Below are 17,486 nucleotides of genomic sequence, written 5' to 3' on the forward strand. Positions count from 1 at the left end.
TGAGAAGCAGCGATTGTCTAACAGATAAACATTACACACAAGAAGAAAATACAGGGCCAAGAACCTTTGGCCATGACACCGCCTGCTTCACAAATGAGAGATGAGATGTTTCCTCGGTGCTGGGGGTGATCTGCTGTATCACTGTGACATCCCGATTTGGAACGATCCCAAATTTAGCTTGCATGGTCTAGCGTGCTCTCCCTCCCGTGCTGGTCCCTGTGCTGCGCTCGCTCCTCAGCACACGTGACTGTCAATTACTTGTCTCCTTGTTACTAATATCACCATAGAGCATGTAGGGGCTGGCAGGGACTGCTCTCAGCCAATAGGCGCTTCCTGGTACAACAGCATGGAAATCATTTATGAATGAAGCCCTAAACACACGTGCAAGTCTTACACATATACACTGGCGGATAGCAGACACAGGGGTCAGTGCTCGGCACTTGTTACCTCCTCCAATGGCACTCTTGTTACACTATTAATACACAGCTGAGCATCACGTGACATTCTGCACACTACACCCTCACATCTAAAGTATGTATATGGACTAATGCACGAGACTGTACACACCCTACTGCTCCTGTAGAGTTAGCACTACACAGAGACTTGACTTTTGAACTTCTAACCTTAACATTGCCAGAAGATAAGGAAGTAAGATCTTAAGTAAAACCTGGGTATTATCAGACTTTTTTTTTCTCCTTTTTAGATGAGGGGAAGGGGAGTGGGGGTTTGTGTAAAGGCGGGTGCTGGATCCAACTTCACAGGTTTACACTGCCATCTCTTTCCGGAGAAAGGGATGTGATTAATGACTTCCTAAATGCGAGCCTAGGATTGGAAAGGGAACAAGAAAGAGTACCTTACTAGAAATAGATTGCTTGTGGAAGTTGGTTTAAGAAAAAAATTTAAAAAAAGAATGGACTAGTATAACCAAGGCACGAATGCCTGAAAGGGGCGCGAATGTCAACCATTATGACAAGTGTTTATATAGTTAGCAGTCAGAGAGCCATCAAGGTGATTTTAGGAATACTGGGGATGCGAGGGTTCACTTTTTCGACTGCAGATCTACCAGTTCTCTAAATGCTGTACGCTGTATAACCCTGCTCACACCACTGATGGGCAGCATTCTGTGTACACAGTGCATAGGCAGGAAGCAGCCAATCAGCTGCGGTTATACAGAGCTCATGAATATGGAGGACTACATGGCATCATATTTACTAGTCCCCTAGTGATAATCTCCTGCTGATGGAGGATTTTATTAAAACTACAGCAGGCACCACAGCAAGTGACATCACTGGAATCATGGAGTCTGTCTATACAATAAACTGCCTCTCAGATGGGGTAGCAAAAACTTAGTGACAGATTCCCTTTAAGGAATCACTATTTTGGATAGTAGCCAATCACAAAAATAGGCAATATTTAAGATCTGGTGTGCACTAAGGATTGCAATATCAATGCGACCCAGATCTTATTTACTCTCTCATTTTATAAGTCATGGAATGCCGATCTACTTAGCAGTCAGTGGATCTCAGTCTACTGAAAACTGAGGTCAAAGCTCCTGCTCATCTCAATAGGAAACTTATTGACCCCAGTATTTATATATGGTCTTGGCAGCTCCCCCAGTACAATACCCATATAAACACTTACAGGACATGATTTATGCATTATTGCCCTGTTTATCTCAGTCCAATCTGGTTTCTATCAACATCCCAGGGCAATCCATGTTGACCAAGGTCCTTTTTCTTGTACCCTTTCCAAACCTAGATTTGTATTTAAGAAGTCATTAATCACATCCCCCTCCCTTTGAAAGAGATGGCACAGCAAACGTGTGAAATTGGAACTGCTATTACCCAACTCCCCCATGTGTAAGGGGAGAAAACATCTAATAAAAAAAATGTAATAGGAATAGAGGTGGCATTGGGAGTAGGTAACACTTACAGAGTGCACCGTTGTGCTGAGCAGCACGGACACAGATATCGGTCATCCATCAGTGCATGTGTGCAAGACTTACAGGCGGGTTTAGGATTTCATCCATAAATTATTTCTGTAGTGGTGTGGAATGAGGCTCCTATTGGTCAAGTTCATCTGTTGCCAGTTCCATGGATAAATTAATAAGATGGAGGCACATAACTGACAGTCACGTGTGTGAATGAGTGGGCCAGTGAGAGAGTGCAGGAAAGAGACCACGCAAGCTAGTCAGAGATCCAAATCAGGCAGTCACAATGAGATGTGCCCCCCGTCAGGGTAGTTTAATAAATATTGGGACTGCAAATTTTACATCAAGGTGAGCATGAGCTTCGACGACGAGAAGTCAGTGGATGGTAGTCCACTGGAAAATAAGGGGATCAGAACACCAAATTGTTACAAATTACAAAAAAACAGGCGGCATATAATTAGATATCAATCAGGTCTGCACGAAAGGTGAACATGAGAAGATGAGCAGACATATCCACAGTTTTGTAGGAAAATATTCAGTAGAACCTGCTATTTTGCTCATGTAGGCAGTCCTAATCAGTGACAGACAGCTATTTCTATATGTACACTTGCTTCCACAAACTTGGATCAATGTCCTGCTCTACAACATGCTGCCTGCAGATGGGATTTTTAAATGTGACAAGTTCACTTAGCAGTTTTTATCCCTTAAGCAGCGTTGAGTAGCAACACTGGAAGCGCTAACTTGTAAGCTTGCTATAAACAATGGCTACAATGTAACTGTGCTGACCACAATTTAATAAACTTGATAAAAAGGCCACAGGGAAAACGTGTGCGTTAGATGAAGCACAGCTGCCTTACCGTCACTTGCCATATCCCCCTCCATCCTGCTTTCCCTACCAATACAAAACGTTAGTGGCCGCATTTAGAAAAGGAGAAAATTCCAGCAATCAGACAAGTGAAGCAGAAGCCTAATCCTGAAATTCCTTTGCAGTCTTGAACCGTAAATTTGCAATAAATTATGTTTGCAATAGGAGTCACATATAGAGCTGACCTGTCTGGTCCTAATAAAGATGGAGCACGAGTCCACATGGGAAAATGGGTAAAAGGAAGTGGGGGGATATGCAAGCTATAGATGATATACAAGTGGGATGTACATCACATGCATCTAGTTTGGACCTGATCTCTATTACTAGATACTGATTTTTAAGAAAGAAAAATGGAACCAGTCCCGGTTTATTTACCTTTCTAAAACAATGAGTAAATGGCATTTGAGGGGCACTTTTAAAGCATTTTTACAGACTCCAAGTGGAGGCTAGTGGCTAGTTAATGGCTCAGCACTGCGGTTAGGCTACATTCACACATTCATGCAAAGTGTCGATGTGTTGTCCAATTTATTATCAGACAAGCACACAAACCTATTGAGTATGTCCTATTCGAATACTCAAAACTCGGATCAGAAACGAACATGCGCTCAGTTTCAAGGACCTCATTCTCGGATCATCATTTTAACGGATGTCTAAATACATTGCGCAATTAAAAATCGATACCATATGGAGAATCCCTCAATGTATCCAACTATCAAATAACGAAAACAAAACAAATCAAATCAAACTGTATAATAGAAAATAAACCCCATTAACTTGTATTGTGTTTGCTTTTGCGTGTCGTTTTATCCGTTTGTATGTCATGTGAAGTTTTCAGTTACATTATTTTTGAGCAAGTTTTACGCAAAAGCTCTCCACTAAACCAGAAGTGTTAAAAATTTAGCACACAAAATTAGGACAGATTTTATATTCTGAAAAACAATGTAAGCTAATAAAACAAATTTGTTAAGCATAAGTAATGGTTTCACTAGAAAAGCAGATGACAAATTAATTCTACACTTTTTTTGGATTTTTTTTATTTTTATTTTATATCCCTACATGTTACTATGTTACCTTAATTTAAATATTATCCTTTGGATTTTTAAAACTGCATATTGATATGACACCACACACACAGTTTCAAAGGGTGTGTCACAGCTTTGTTTAATTTGTCAGTATTTTAATTAAAAAGAATAAATATTTACAAAAAGCATAACATTAATTATATTTTAGAAAAAAAAAAGTATTTTTCTCCTTCACATTTAAATTTTTAGATTCCGCCTGACTTTTCTTCAAATCTTCTATTGCCCCCACTAAGCTTAAACATTCCAGATTCATAGGTCTAATGATGCTTATTATTGCTGAATTGTTAAACTCTTTCAGATAGCAGGTTGTGACTTCCATCATCCTTTCCCTGCAGGATGGGATGAAAATTTAGTGTTACTGGTTCCTCCTAAACTAATTGTAGATCATACTTTTTTGTCAACATGTAAAACAATTATGTACATATTTTTTCGTTAACCTGAGAGAGTCTTCACACTTGTATTTCTTCAAACAATATAGCTTTTGTTTTGTTTCATTCCGTTAAGTAAACTTTGTTTACAAAAAAAAAAAAAACTATATATAAAATAGTTTCTTACTTTTGCAATAAACTTCTACATCAGTGTAGAATTTTTTAATTTGCGGTTTTGTGTAATTTACTTTTCATGTATTCATTTGTCCTAAAAATGCCTCCAGACATCCCTTCTCATCCATAAAATACATTTTAGAAAGTTTGTTGCCATTTGAAAGAGTTTTGAACTTATTCTCTTAAATCTGTTTTAAAAGACGTTTTAAAATAAGTTATAATTTAATAGAATGTATTTTATGTACAATCCCTAAATCCTGTATGTATATTTATCACATAGAAAATTTATTTTACTAATGAAATTATTTAAACACTTAAAGGGTCCATGTATATTGCACCATAAGTTTTTTTTTGTTGATTTTTTTATTGTCACAGTTGTACATTTTTTTTTTCCACTTTGTGATATGAGGGCTTATTTTTGGAGGGATTGTATTACATATCTCTGCCTCTAAAAGCACCTCTCAGATTCAAGAAAGGGTCTCTTCACCTAAGAGAATTAGTTTAAAAATTAAGTTTCCTCACATGAAGAGTGTGTGTGGTGTGGAAAAAATACAAACATATAATAGGAAAACTACAGGTTACATAACAGTTCAGTCTGACAAGGTCTACTGTTTTAATTCAGAGGCTTTTGCCCCATAGTAGGTCTTATAACCTTAGGTTATATGTACAGACAAGGAGCGCAAGGAGGTGGAATTGTCAATTTTTCCTCTGAAGAGTAAGACAGTCTGAGGGTTTTGTGCCCGACATAGGGACCCTCATCTAGGAGATTAATTTTATTGCCCAAAAACACCAGGCTACAGTATGTTATCACAGTGATGGTATACTGCTAATATATTCTATCCCTATGATTGGTGTACAGCCTCTGAGAACTCCACAAAGCATGAGAATGAAAGAAGGTCGGTGCTGGTTTATTTATTGGGTCCCTTTCAGGCTTTCCCTGTACAACTAGGAGCACCAGATAATGTTGTGCTGCTGTTAGTTGAACTGTAGGTGGTTGGAGGTGTCATTGTGAATGGAAACCCAAGAATGACACAACCCTAAAACAGTAATGCATCCCCTTTGCTCACAGAATTGGTTAGTGTTCCATGGATTCTGGCTATACCGTACGCCATCACTTTACAAGGTGGTAATATAACTGATCACTAAAGTGGTTTCCAGGCAGAATCCACATGAAAACTGGGGTAAAAGGTTGCATACAGGTCATCTTTATTAAATTGGAGTAATGCTACAATTCAAACTGCATTCAAGTTTCGCAGAGCAAGTACACATTACAGTTTTCAGTCAGTTCCTGTGAGCCAGGTAAAATGAGCAAGCATAAAGGATCTCAGCAACATTGACAAGGGCCAAATTGTGATGGCTAGATGATTAGGTTAGATCTTCTTCAAAACAAGTTTTGTGGGTGGCTTGCAATATGCAGCCTTGAGCACCTAACAAAAAATCATCTAAGAATGGACAAACTGGTGAAAAAGCAACAGAGTCATGTGCGCCCAGGCTTACTGCTGCGTGCGGGTCGGATCGCACAGAACTACTATACCATAAATTACTGAAAAAAAGATAATGTTGTCCACTATAAAACAAAATTGGAATACAGAATACTTTATAGATTGCTGTACAATGGCTGGGCATTGGGGAGTCTACAGCTACACAAACTGACCTCTGTCCAAAACGGTTACAAGTGGGCATGTGAGCATCAGAATTGGACCAAGAAGCAATATAAAAAGGTGGTCTGATCATGTGAATCTGGTTTTCTTTTCTATCATGTGGATGGTTTAGCAATATAAAGAAGGCAAGCCGATGTGGGTCTTGGCATTCATGTAAATGTTACTTTGACAAACACCATCTGCCTAAATATTGTTGCACATTAACTACACTCCTTAGTGCAACGATATTAAAGACAGCGTCCTCTTTCAGCATCATAATGCGCCCTGCTACACAACAAAATATGTTCAGGAATGGCTTGAGGAACAAGAAAAAGTTTAAGGTGTTCATTTGACCTCCAAATTCCTCATATCTCTTTGATTAAGCATCCATGTGACATGCTAGTAAACAAGTCCCATCTATGGAGACCCTCACCTACTAACTTACAAGACTAAGCTTCTTATTGACAGACACCGCATGACATGTTAACAGGTCAAAGCGGTTTTGTCTTAATTTTCTGCCCACAGCTTCTTCTCCAGTGTTATTTTTCATCTGGTGAGGTGAATCCTCAAAGCAGTTCTTGAGCAACATATACAGGTGGTGCTGGTACAACAAAATGGCTGAATTGGGGTGAAACCATGCCGAAGTAGTAACAAGCTGCAGAGAAGATGACGAACAGGTGCAGCAAAGCAGAATTAGTGATGACTGATAGCTGGAACAGCAATGACTGATGAGGCAGAGCTAAGAAAATGACGACTGGAATAGAGTTGTAGTGATGATTTAGCAGTGATAGAGCAACGATGACCGGAGTAACTGAGTTGTAGCAGCGATATCTGTGTCACCAAGTGTCAGTACTCCAACCACCTGAATATTTCAGCTGCGTTCGGCCACCTGAGCAAGCTTTAAATGACATGAGAAGATGAGGTCATCGAGGAGCATTAGGTTGCCACAGTAACCCAACAAGCAGAAGAGGAGACAGGAACAGGTCTAAAAGGGGACGTGATGGAATCGGGAAGGGCGGGTAACATTAAGTTTTCAATTCTGGGAAGCAATGCAATTACACGAGCAATCTCTCACAACTTTCCCATACACATGAATATTCTTATGTTTTCAATGGCTTAGCTACCAGAAAACAAAAATACTCAACCCTCATCATCTGTCTGGGGAGGGACCACATCGTGATCTGGTTTGGCTGACATGTAAAAAATAAATAAATGTATGCGCTCCAAGTTACACCCCATCCCATGGATAGAGTGCAACTTCTCAATCAATTGGGGTCTGAATGATGAAAACTCCACAAATTAAGAGAACGGAGCTCTTAAATGAATTTAAGGACAAGCATGCTCAATGGAACCCCATTTAGAATGAATGGAGGAGAGGTGTGCATGTAGACCTCCAACTAAGGTTAGGGACACATGACGACACTACACCTGTCATGAAGCCCAAGATTGGCGGGTTGTTGTTACTACACCACAGCACAATACAAGTGGAGTCATATTGTTACAGAGGGTACTACAACAGCAACAAGCAAGTCACAAAATCCAATTGTTGGATTTTTGTGACTTGCTTGTCGAAGCACCATTGGGGTCGCAATGCGACACCATTCACTTTTCACGTGCTGTGATGTATCAGTGACTTCTAAAACTTTGGCAGTTTAACAGGTGTTATGCACAAATCTTTAGAGCCCCATTTTCAGGATATGTGGGGGTCTCAGTGATCAGACCCTGTGTGATCAGTAAGTATACAGTATCCTATGGATATGGTATATCTTAACTTTTCCAGTGCATTATAGTTGTTCAGATAAGTTTAGGATTTAACTTTTTAAACAACTCTTCTATTCTTTCAGAATGAGAGTTTTGCAATATATTAAATGTCTGGCTTACAAACATCAATGTAACCAGATTATTTATGAGATTATATTTAACTAGCTATTGAACCCGTTCTACGCCCGGGTGGCGAGCATTTATATTGGTATATGGTGTCCATCCTGGTATGTGCTGCTACCATCTTGTGCCCCCATCTCGTTTTGTGCGCCTCCATCTTGTCATGTGCTACTCTCTTCCTGAGCCCTCTTCCTGTCATGTGCTCCCATCCTGCACCCCCATTCTGTCATGTGCTGCTCCCATCCTGTGCCCCCATTCTGTCATGTGCTGCTCCCATCCTGTGCCCCCATTCTGTCATGTGCTGCTCCCATCCTACGCCCCCATTCTGCCATGTGCTCCTCCCATCCTGCAGCCCCCGTTCTGTCATGTGCTCCCATCCTGCACCCCCATTCTGTAATGTGCTGCTCCCATCCATATGCCCTGTACGCTGCTCCATAAAAGTTGATGGCCCCCATAAGATGTTCCATAGTATTTTATGCCCCGTATGCTGCTGCAATATAAAAAAAAAAAATAATAAAAAAAAGACATACTCACCTATCGTCGCTGGGCGCCGAGTGTCGGGGGCCTGAGCAGGCGGGGACACTGGCACGCTATGGGGGCCAGGTGCCGGTATCGCCGCTGGCTCAGGCACCCAGCACTTGCTATATTCACCTGTCCCCCGCTCCTTCTTCCGGGTGCTCTGTCTGTGACTGTTCAGTCAGAGGGTGGCGCCAGCGTGCACTAATCGCGTCATCGTGCCCCCTGACCTTAATGTCACAGACAGAGAACGCGGAAGATGGCGGCACGCAGCGGTGAAACGGGGACAGGTGAATATAGCATACTCACCCTCCTGGCACGTTCCCTGGTTCTCCGTTGGAGATAGCGGTATGCGTTCAGTGCTTACGCATACCGCGATCTCCTCTGGGCTGCGTCACTCTGTGGGATCCAGACTGCGCAGGCGTTTGCGCAGTCTATAAAGCGGTGGGACAGAGTGACGCTCCCAGCGTTATATTATAGATTAATGTTGCATTGTGTTTGCTAACAGAACAGTATATCACATTTAGGCCACGTTCACACGTTCAGTATTTGTTTGCCAAACTCAAGAGTGGGTGAAAAATGCAGAAGTGGTGACGTGTTTCTACTATACTTTTCCACCAAATTCTGAAAGTGTGAACACGGCCTGCAGGAGGATATCACATACAGGCAACAATTCGGTTTTATTACCCTCATCTGACTAATTATGTTAACCAGCTAACTTAACTGGTATTGCTTATTGTCAGCTGCAATTCTTGAACTATTTGGAGCCTAAGGCTGTGTGCACACGTAGCAGATTTTTTGCGTTTTTTTCGCGGTTTTTCGCTATAAAAACGCTATAAAACCGCGAAAAAAACGCTAACATTAAGCATCCTATGTAACAGATTGCAATCCACATTTTTTGTGCACATGCTGCATCTTTTTCCTGAGCGGAATCGCAATCCAGAAAAAAACACAGCATGTTCATTAAAATTGCAGAATCGCGGCGATTCTGCACACATAGGAATGCATTGATCTGCTTACTTCCCGCACGGGGCTGTGCACACCATGCGGGAAGTAAGCAGATCAAGTGCGGTTGGTACCCACGGACTGGGCACCATATAAGTGGTAAAAAAAAAAAAGAATTAAAATAAAAAATAGCGATATACTCACCTTCTGGCGGCCCGACCTTCTCAGAGGCTTCCGAGGTGTGTGTGAAGGACCTGCGATGACGTCGCGGTCACGTGACCGCTACGTCAATGGAAGGTCCTGAACACACAGCATTAGGAACAGACGCCGCTGAGGTCTGCAGGTGAGTATAACCTTTTTTTTAATTTTTTTTATTAATTTTAAACATTCTATCTTTTACTATAGATGCTGCATAGGCAGCATCTATAGTAAAAAGTTGGTCACACTTGTCAAACACTATGTTTGACAAGTGTGACCAACCTGTCAAACAGTTTTCCAAGCGATGCTACAGATCGCTTGGAAAACGCTAGCATTCTGCAAGCTAATTATGCTTGAAAAACGCTAGTTTTCTGCGGGTATATGCATGCTAATTCTGCATGCGATATACCTGCGGCAGGAGGCGCAGAATTGCCGTGGAAATTTCCACGGCAATTCTGCTACGTGTGAGCTCAGCCTAAAAGTAACATTTTATAATGTTGCTTACGCCACATGTAAGCGCAATCAAAGCAGCTTCTTGTCAGATTAAGGTATACAGTAATAGTGTTAACTTTCTGAGATAGCAGTGATCAATAAAAGGTGTGTGGCCTTCAAATGTGATTTGACTACCAAGTACATTAGTGCTGATCAGTAATCGTGATTGTTTAGGTTGTGAGAGAATGCTCTGTTAATCCCTTACCAACATCCACCATACATATACGGCACAGGTCGGTAGAGGGAAAATGGAGTGAGCTCACGAGGTGAGCTTGCCCCATACCCAGCAGATAATGGCTGTGTTAGGCCACATTCACACGTTCAGTATTTGGTGAGTTTGTTGCCTCAGAATCTGTAAGCCAAAACCAGGAATGGATCAGAGGAAAAGTATAATAGAAACACGTCACCACTTCTGTATTTATCACCCACTCCTGAGGTAAAATACTGAACACGTAAACGTGGCCTTTCAGCCTGTACATATTATTTTAATAGCTGCGGATGGAGCGGAGCTTTTCCGGCGACTGTTAACTTGTTAAATGCCACTTTCAAACTGACAGTAGCATTAACAGCACGTTGGCATTGGGTGTGTCATTCTGTGTGTCCATCGGCATGGTTACTATGGCAACTGAGGGCCTGTTTAAGTTCTCTGTTCCTGTCAACACGGAGCTCCTTTGAGACCCAGCCAGTGGCTTCAAATGAGAAAGATTTTTACTGCATGCAGTAATATTGTGGTATTGCTGTATATAGTACAAGCGATCGGACGATTGCACGTTCAAGTTCCCTAAGTTGACTAATAAATACAGTAAAAAAAAAACAAAAAAAAACAAGTGGAATCGCCGCATATATAAAGGTCTGATCTATCAAAAATATAAAAAATAACCAGCCTCATAAGTAAACTGTGTAAAAAAAAGAAAAAAAAAAAATGGCAAAACTGTAGGGAAAAAATGCTATAAGAAGAGAAAAAATTCATATCCCTTCCAGATGGTCATTTAAAAAAAACAAAACAAAAAAAAAAACCATCTCGCCACACAAACTACAAATAGGTTCTCATACAGCTATATTGGCTAAAAGAAAATGAAAAACTGTTTTCCCTCAGTTCCTGGGTTTTTTATTTATTCGTTTTTGCACAGCTTAAATTATGGAAGAAAAACGGACAAGCTAGGCATCGTGAAAATCATACGAGTGTCATATTGTCAGGTCATTTTTACCACACATTGTATGTTGTAAATACAATTCCCAAAAACAACCTCAGAACTGAATGTTTTTTTTAATCACAATTTCACCGCACTTATACATTTGTAAAGCCCACGTCGCTGCCATGTTAATACTCCATCGAAGCCTAGACACAGCTTGGGATGCAGAGGAGACTGTAATTTGATCTATATATTGTAATAACTACAGTATTGCACTATATAACAAAAGACAGCAACAGATCTCAGGTTTAAGTCTCCTAGGGTCACAACAAATAAAAAATAAATACATTAAAAAGGAGAAATAATTAAAAAAAAAAAAAAAACATTGAAATCGCCCCATTTTTAAACTTACAAAAAGAAAAAACACACACTAAAAAAAAGAATATTCAGTATCACCACGTCCAGAAAAGTCCAATTTATGAAAATTGGCATTTTTTGGTTGCACACACCAAAAACAGTAGAGTGCAATTTGCATTCTTCAGAATAATGGCCAGGTGCTTCTCATCATAGGCCTATAGTTGGCTCCTCTGCACACATATGGTTCCGGATATGTTGGAGGAGAACCATTTTCATACCTATAGACAACTTTTGATATCCATTTCCTAATTTATAGGATTAAAATATGTGTTTTCCCACATACTTCTAGAACCATCAGTCAGTGAAGCCTTGCTGAAATGCACACAGTTATCTCAAGAGCACTATCACACTGTGATTACAGCATGCATTCAGAACCATGCCCACATACACTGGGTGAGGGTTTCAAATATTAATTCGCTGCAAATTTTTCCAATATTGCAGCATTACCATCCAGGACATTGCGACTATTAACCCCTTCAGAACTGGCCAATGTGTCATTTTTGACCACTTTTTTTTTTTTATTAACCTTGTAAGAGGAGCCATCCCTTTCTTTCCAACCTAGGCATGAGGGATTTTGTTTTTTTCTGGGGGACAAGTTATAGTTTTTAATGACACCGTTCGTTATTCCATACATACTGAAAAAAAAAGTGAAAAAAGTTCCAACTGGAGTGAGACTGAAAAAAAAAAAAATGCAATTTCGCCGATTTTGCAAAAATGACATTCATTGTGCAGTATAAATGACCAGATAGTAAGAGTCTCCAGGTCAGTGTAATTACGGTGATACCAAAACGTATAGTTTATTTTTATATATATTTAGGAAGAAAAAAAAAATCTGAAATTTGTTTAAAAAACAAAACAAAAAAACATGTTAGCTGCGCCTGGGGTTAATATCAGTGCCCCAAAGGGTAGCCAAAAAAATAACAAGAATCTGGCAAGACAATAAGGTAGACTGCCTGTCAGCTTATTGCTCGCATTAAATAATGTTTTGGTATACTGGCATTATGGTAGTGATTAGTAGTTTGCAATATCAGGTTCCGTAGAGGAACTGAAAAAATAATATAATAATAATAATATTATATACCGTATATGCTCGAGTATAAGCCGAGATTTTCAGCCCAAATTTTTGGGCTGTAAGTGCCCCTCTCGGCTTATACTCGAGTCATGATCGGCGGTGGGGTCGGCGGGTGAGGGGGAGAGAGGACTGTCGCATACTCACCTAGTCCCGGCGCTCCCCCTGCCCGTCCCACGGTCTTCGGTGCCGCAGCTCTTCCCTTGTTCAGCGGTCACGTGGGACCGCTCATTAAAGTTATGAATATGGACTCCACTCCCATAGGGGTGGAGCCGCATATTCATTCCTCTAATGACGGTAACGGTGACCGCTGACAGAGGAAGAGGCTGCGGCACCCGGAGACCAGCTGTCCGGGATAAGGAGCCAGGGACGCCGGGAGCAGGTAAGTATGTCATAGTTACCTGTCCGCGTTCCACACGCCAGGCGCCGCTCTGTCTTCCCGTCCTCTTGCGCTGACTGTTCAGGTCAGAGGGCGCGATGACGTACTAGTGTGCGCGCCGCCCTCTGCCTGAACAGTCACTGAGGAGAGACGCCAAGACGGGACGCTGAGGAGCTGCGGGCAGCAAGAGAGGCGAGTATGTCATTTTTTTTTTTTATTGCAGCAGCAGCATTATATATTGCACAGATTTATATGGAGCATCTATGGGGCATAATGAACGGTGCAGAGCATTTTATATGGCACAGCTTTCTATGGGGCCATAATGAACGGTGCAGAACATTATATGTGGCACAGCTTTATAAGGAACATCTATGGGGCAATAATGAACTGTGCAGAGCATTCTATATGGCACAGCTTTATATGGAGCATCTATGGGGCAATAATGAACGGTGCAGAGCATTATATGTGGCACAGCTTTATGTGGAGCATCTATGGGGCCATAATGAACGGTGCAGAGCATTATATATGGCACAGCTTTATGTGGAGCATCTACGGGGCCATAATGAACGGTGCAGAGCATTATATGTGGCACAGCTTTATGTGGAGCATCTATGGGGCCATAATGAACGGTGCAGAGCATTATATATGGCACAGCTTTATGTGGAGCATCTACGGGGCCATAATGAACGGTGCAGAGCATTATATGTGGCACAGCTTTATGTGGAGCATCTATGGGGCCATAATGAACGGTGCAGAGCATTATATATGGCACAGCTTTATGCGGAGCATCTATGGGACCATAATGAACGGTGCAGAGCATTATATGTGGCACAGCTTTATATGGAGCATCTATTTTTATTTTTGAAATTCACCGGTAGCTGCTGCATTTTCCACCCTAGGCTTATACTCGAGTCAATAAGTTTTCCCAGTTTTTTGTGGCAAAATTAGGGGGGGGGGGGGTCGGCTTATACTCGAGTATATACGATATAGATATAGATATATATATATATATACACACACATACACATACATACACACACACACACACACGTACATATACTAGATGGTGGCCCGATTCTAATGCATCTGGTATTCTTGAATATGTATGTACATAGCAGCCACATAGTATATAGCACAGGCCCCGTAGTATATAGGAGCCATGTAGTATATAGCAGACAAATAGTACGTGGCCTGTGCTATATAGTATGTGGCTGCTATATACATACATACATATTGTAGGATACCCGATGCGTTAATACAGGCCATGCACTATATAACACAGCCCAAACAGTATATAACACAGCCCACGTACTATATAACCGGCCACGCAGTATAACACAGGCGACGTAGTATAAAACACAGGCGACGTAGTATAAAACACAGGCGACGTAGTATAAAACACAGGCGACGTAGTATAAAACACAGGCGATGCAGTACAAAACACAGGCCACATAGTATGTAACACTGGCCACGTTGTATATAGCACCCATGTAGTATATAGTACTGCCCACGTAGTGTATAGCAGCTATGTAGTATATAGTACTGCCCACGTAGTATATAGCAGCCATGTAGTATATAATACTGCCCACGTAGTATATAGTACTGCCCACGTAGTATATAGCCGCCATGTAGTATATAACGCAGCCCACGCAGTATTTAGCAGTGTGGGCACCATATCTCTGTTAAAAAAATAAAGAATTAAAATTAAAAAAATAGTTATATACTCACCCCCTGGGATCCAACGGCGCGCTGGCGATGTGTGCCCGGCTGCCGCCATCTTCCGTTCCCAGGATGCATTGCGAAATTACCCAGAAGACTTAGCGGTCTCACGAGACCGCTAAGTCTTCTGGGTAATTTCGCAATGCATCTCTGGGACCGGAAGCTGGCGGAAGACGCGAGCGCATCGTCGGACTACGGAGGGTGAGTATAGCAGGTTTTTTTTTTTTTTTATTATTATTTTTAACATTATATTTTTTTACTATTGATGCTGCATAGGCAGCATCAATAGTAAAAAGTTGGGGACACACAGGGTTAATAGCAGCGGTAACGTTACCCGCGGCATAGCGCGGTACGTTACCGCTGTGATTAACCCTGTGTGAGCGGTGAGGGGGAGTATGGAGCGGGCGCCAGGCACTGACTGCGGGGAGTATGGAGCGGGCGCCGGGCACTGACTGCAGGGGAGTAGGGAGGGACTAATCGGACTGTGCCCATCACTGATTGGTCGCGGCAGCCATGACAGGCAGCTGGCGAGACCAATCAGCGATGCGGGATTTCCGTGACGGAAGTACTATATATATATATATATATATATATATATATATATATATATATATATATATATATATATATATATATATATATATATATATATATATATATATATACACATATACACACACATACACATACTATATAATTGTCTAAGGGTCACTTCCATCTTTCTGTCTGTCCTTCTGTCGGTCTGTTTGTTAAGGATATTCATTGGTCGCGGCCTCTGTCTGCCATGGAATCCAAGTCGCTGATTGGTCGTGGGCGTTTTGGCACGACCAATCAGCGACACGCACAGTCCGGAAGAAAATGGCCGCTCCTTACTCCCCGCACTCACTGCCCGGCGCCCGCATACACCCCTCCGGTCACACAGGGTTAATGCCGGTGGTAACAGCCCACGTTATGCCGCGGGTAACGCACTCAGTTACCGCTGCTATTAACCCTGTGTGACCAAGTTTTTTACTATTGACGCAGCCTATGCAGCGTCAATAGTAAAAACATTAATGTCAAAAATAATAAAAAAAAATAAAAAATGATTATATACTCACCTACGCCGCCTTTCCTGCTCCTCGCGATGCAAGCGGAACATTCCGGTGGCAAGGATGGTCTGGCAGAAGACCTGCCATGACGTCACGATCATGTGACCGCGACGTCATCACAAGTCCTGCGCGCCTGCGCGGAAAGGACCTGCCGTGACGTCACGGTCATGTGACTGCGACACGGTCACGTGACTGTGACGTCATCACACCCTGGGACCGGAAGCTGCCGCCTGCACCCCACACAGGCGACAGAGCTACAACGCGCCTGCGGAAGGTGAGTATATGTTTATTTTTTTAACCTGTGTCATACGTGGCTGGGCAATATACTACGTAGTTGGGCAATATACTACATGGGCTGTGCAATATACTATGTGGCTCTGTGCTGTATACTACGTCACTGGGCAATATACAATGTAACTGGGCAATATACTACATGGCTGGGCAAAATGCTACGTGGACATACATATTCTAGAATACCCGATGCGTTAGAATCAGGCCACCATCTAATATATATATTTTTTATTTTACAATTTGTCCTCTCTGCAAATAACATTCTTAGGGTGTTAACTGGCCAACTTTATAGGTTACTCCATTTTCAGACATTCTAGAAATCCTCAAGGAATGGCCTGTTGAGTTTCCTTGAGAAGTGGTTTGGGAAAGCGTTTTAAAAAATAGACTAAATCAAAAATCGATAAACCGAGATCTAATCATTCACTTCTTTGCAGTATGTAAAATAAGTTCTAGATGCGGTGATTTGAGCACATGTTTAAAAGAGGTTCTCCACTACTTCCCTTAGGCTAGGTCATCAATGTCTGATAGGTCAGGGTATGACACCCAACACGCCTCTCTGATTAGCGTGTCCTGGTGTCAGCTGCTGCCAATGCTCAATTGTGGAGCTTCTCTGGCTTCTCATAGTGGCTGCTGCTGGGTACTGCACATCCGACTCCTATTCAAATCAGTAGGAGGCGGATGTACAGTACCCAGCCACTATCAGAAGACTGAGCAGCTCCGCAACTTGGCATTTCTGGACAGCGGCCTACACCGCTGATACCCAAAAGCAGCTGATCGGCATGGGTGCCAGAACCCAACATATCAGACACTGATGACCTACCCAAAGGATAGGTCATCAATGAGGAGTAGTGGACAACCTTTTTAAATATGTTTTTCCATATTTTCTATTTAGCCAAGACAAAGATCCAATATAATAGGCACATGCACCCACCGAATGTCAAGAGGACATTCAAAATAAATCATTGACAAATAACAGAACCCAGAAACCAATAATGGCCATAGAAACACACAAATATAGGTTAATAGTGAGCGAAAGGAGGAAAAAACAAATAAAAAGACGAGAAGTCTTCCAGAAGATGTACAATTCTGCTCTGCATACACTTTTATAAGAGGTCTACCTAATAGGGGAGATATCGGCTGTATATAGATTGGGTCCCTAGTGGCCCCTTTCTTCTACACAGCCAACAATTGGGCCAAAAATAGATAACTACTGCTGCTTTGCAGCAAAACAATAGAGAATAGATTACCGTATATACTCGAGTATAAGCCGAGATTTTCAGCCCAAATTTTTGGGCTGAA

At 41.7% G+C, this 17,486-nt stretch overlaps 1 protein-coding gene across 2 annotated transcripts in view; it reads right to left on the reverse strand.

Annotated features, from left to right (window-relative positions):
* Positions 1–17,486, reverse strand: part of LIN28B (lin-28 RNA binding posttranscriptional regulator B) — a 133,024-nt gene that overhangs the window by 100,480 nt on the left and 15,058 nt on the right. The window lies entirely within an intron of this gene.

Source organism: Ranitomeya variabilis, chromosome 2 (assembly GCF_051348905.1).
Source record: "Ranitomeya variabilis isolate aRanVar5 chromosome 2, aRanVar5.hap1, whole genome shotgun sequence".
Classification (NCBI taxonomy): Eukaryota; Metazoa; Chordata; class Amphibia; order Anura; family Dendrobatidae; genus Ranitomeya; species Ranitomeya variabilis.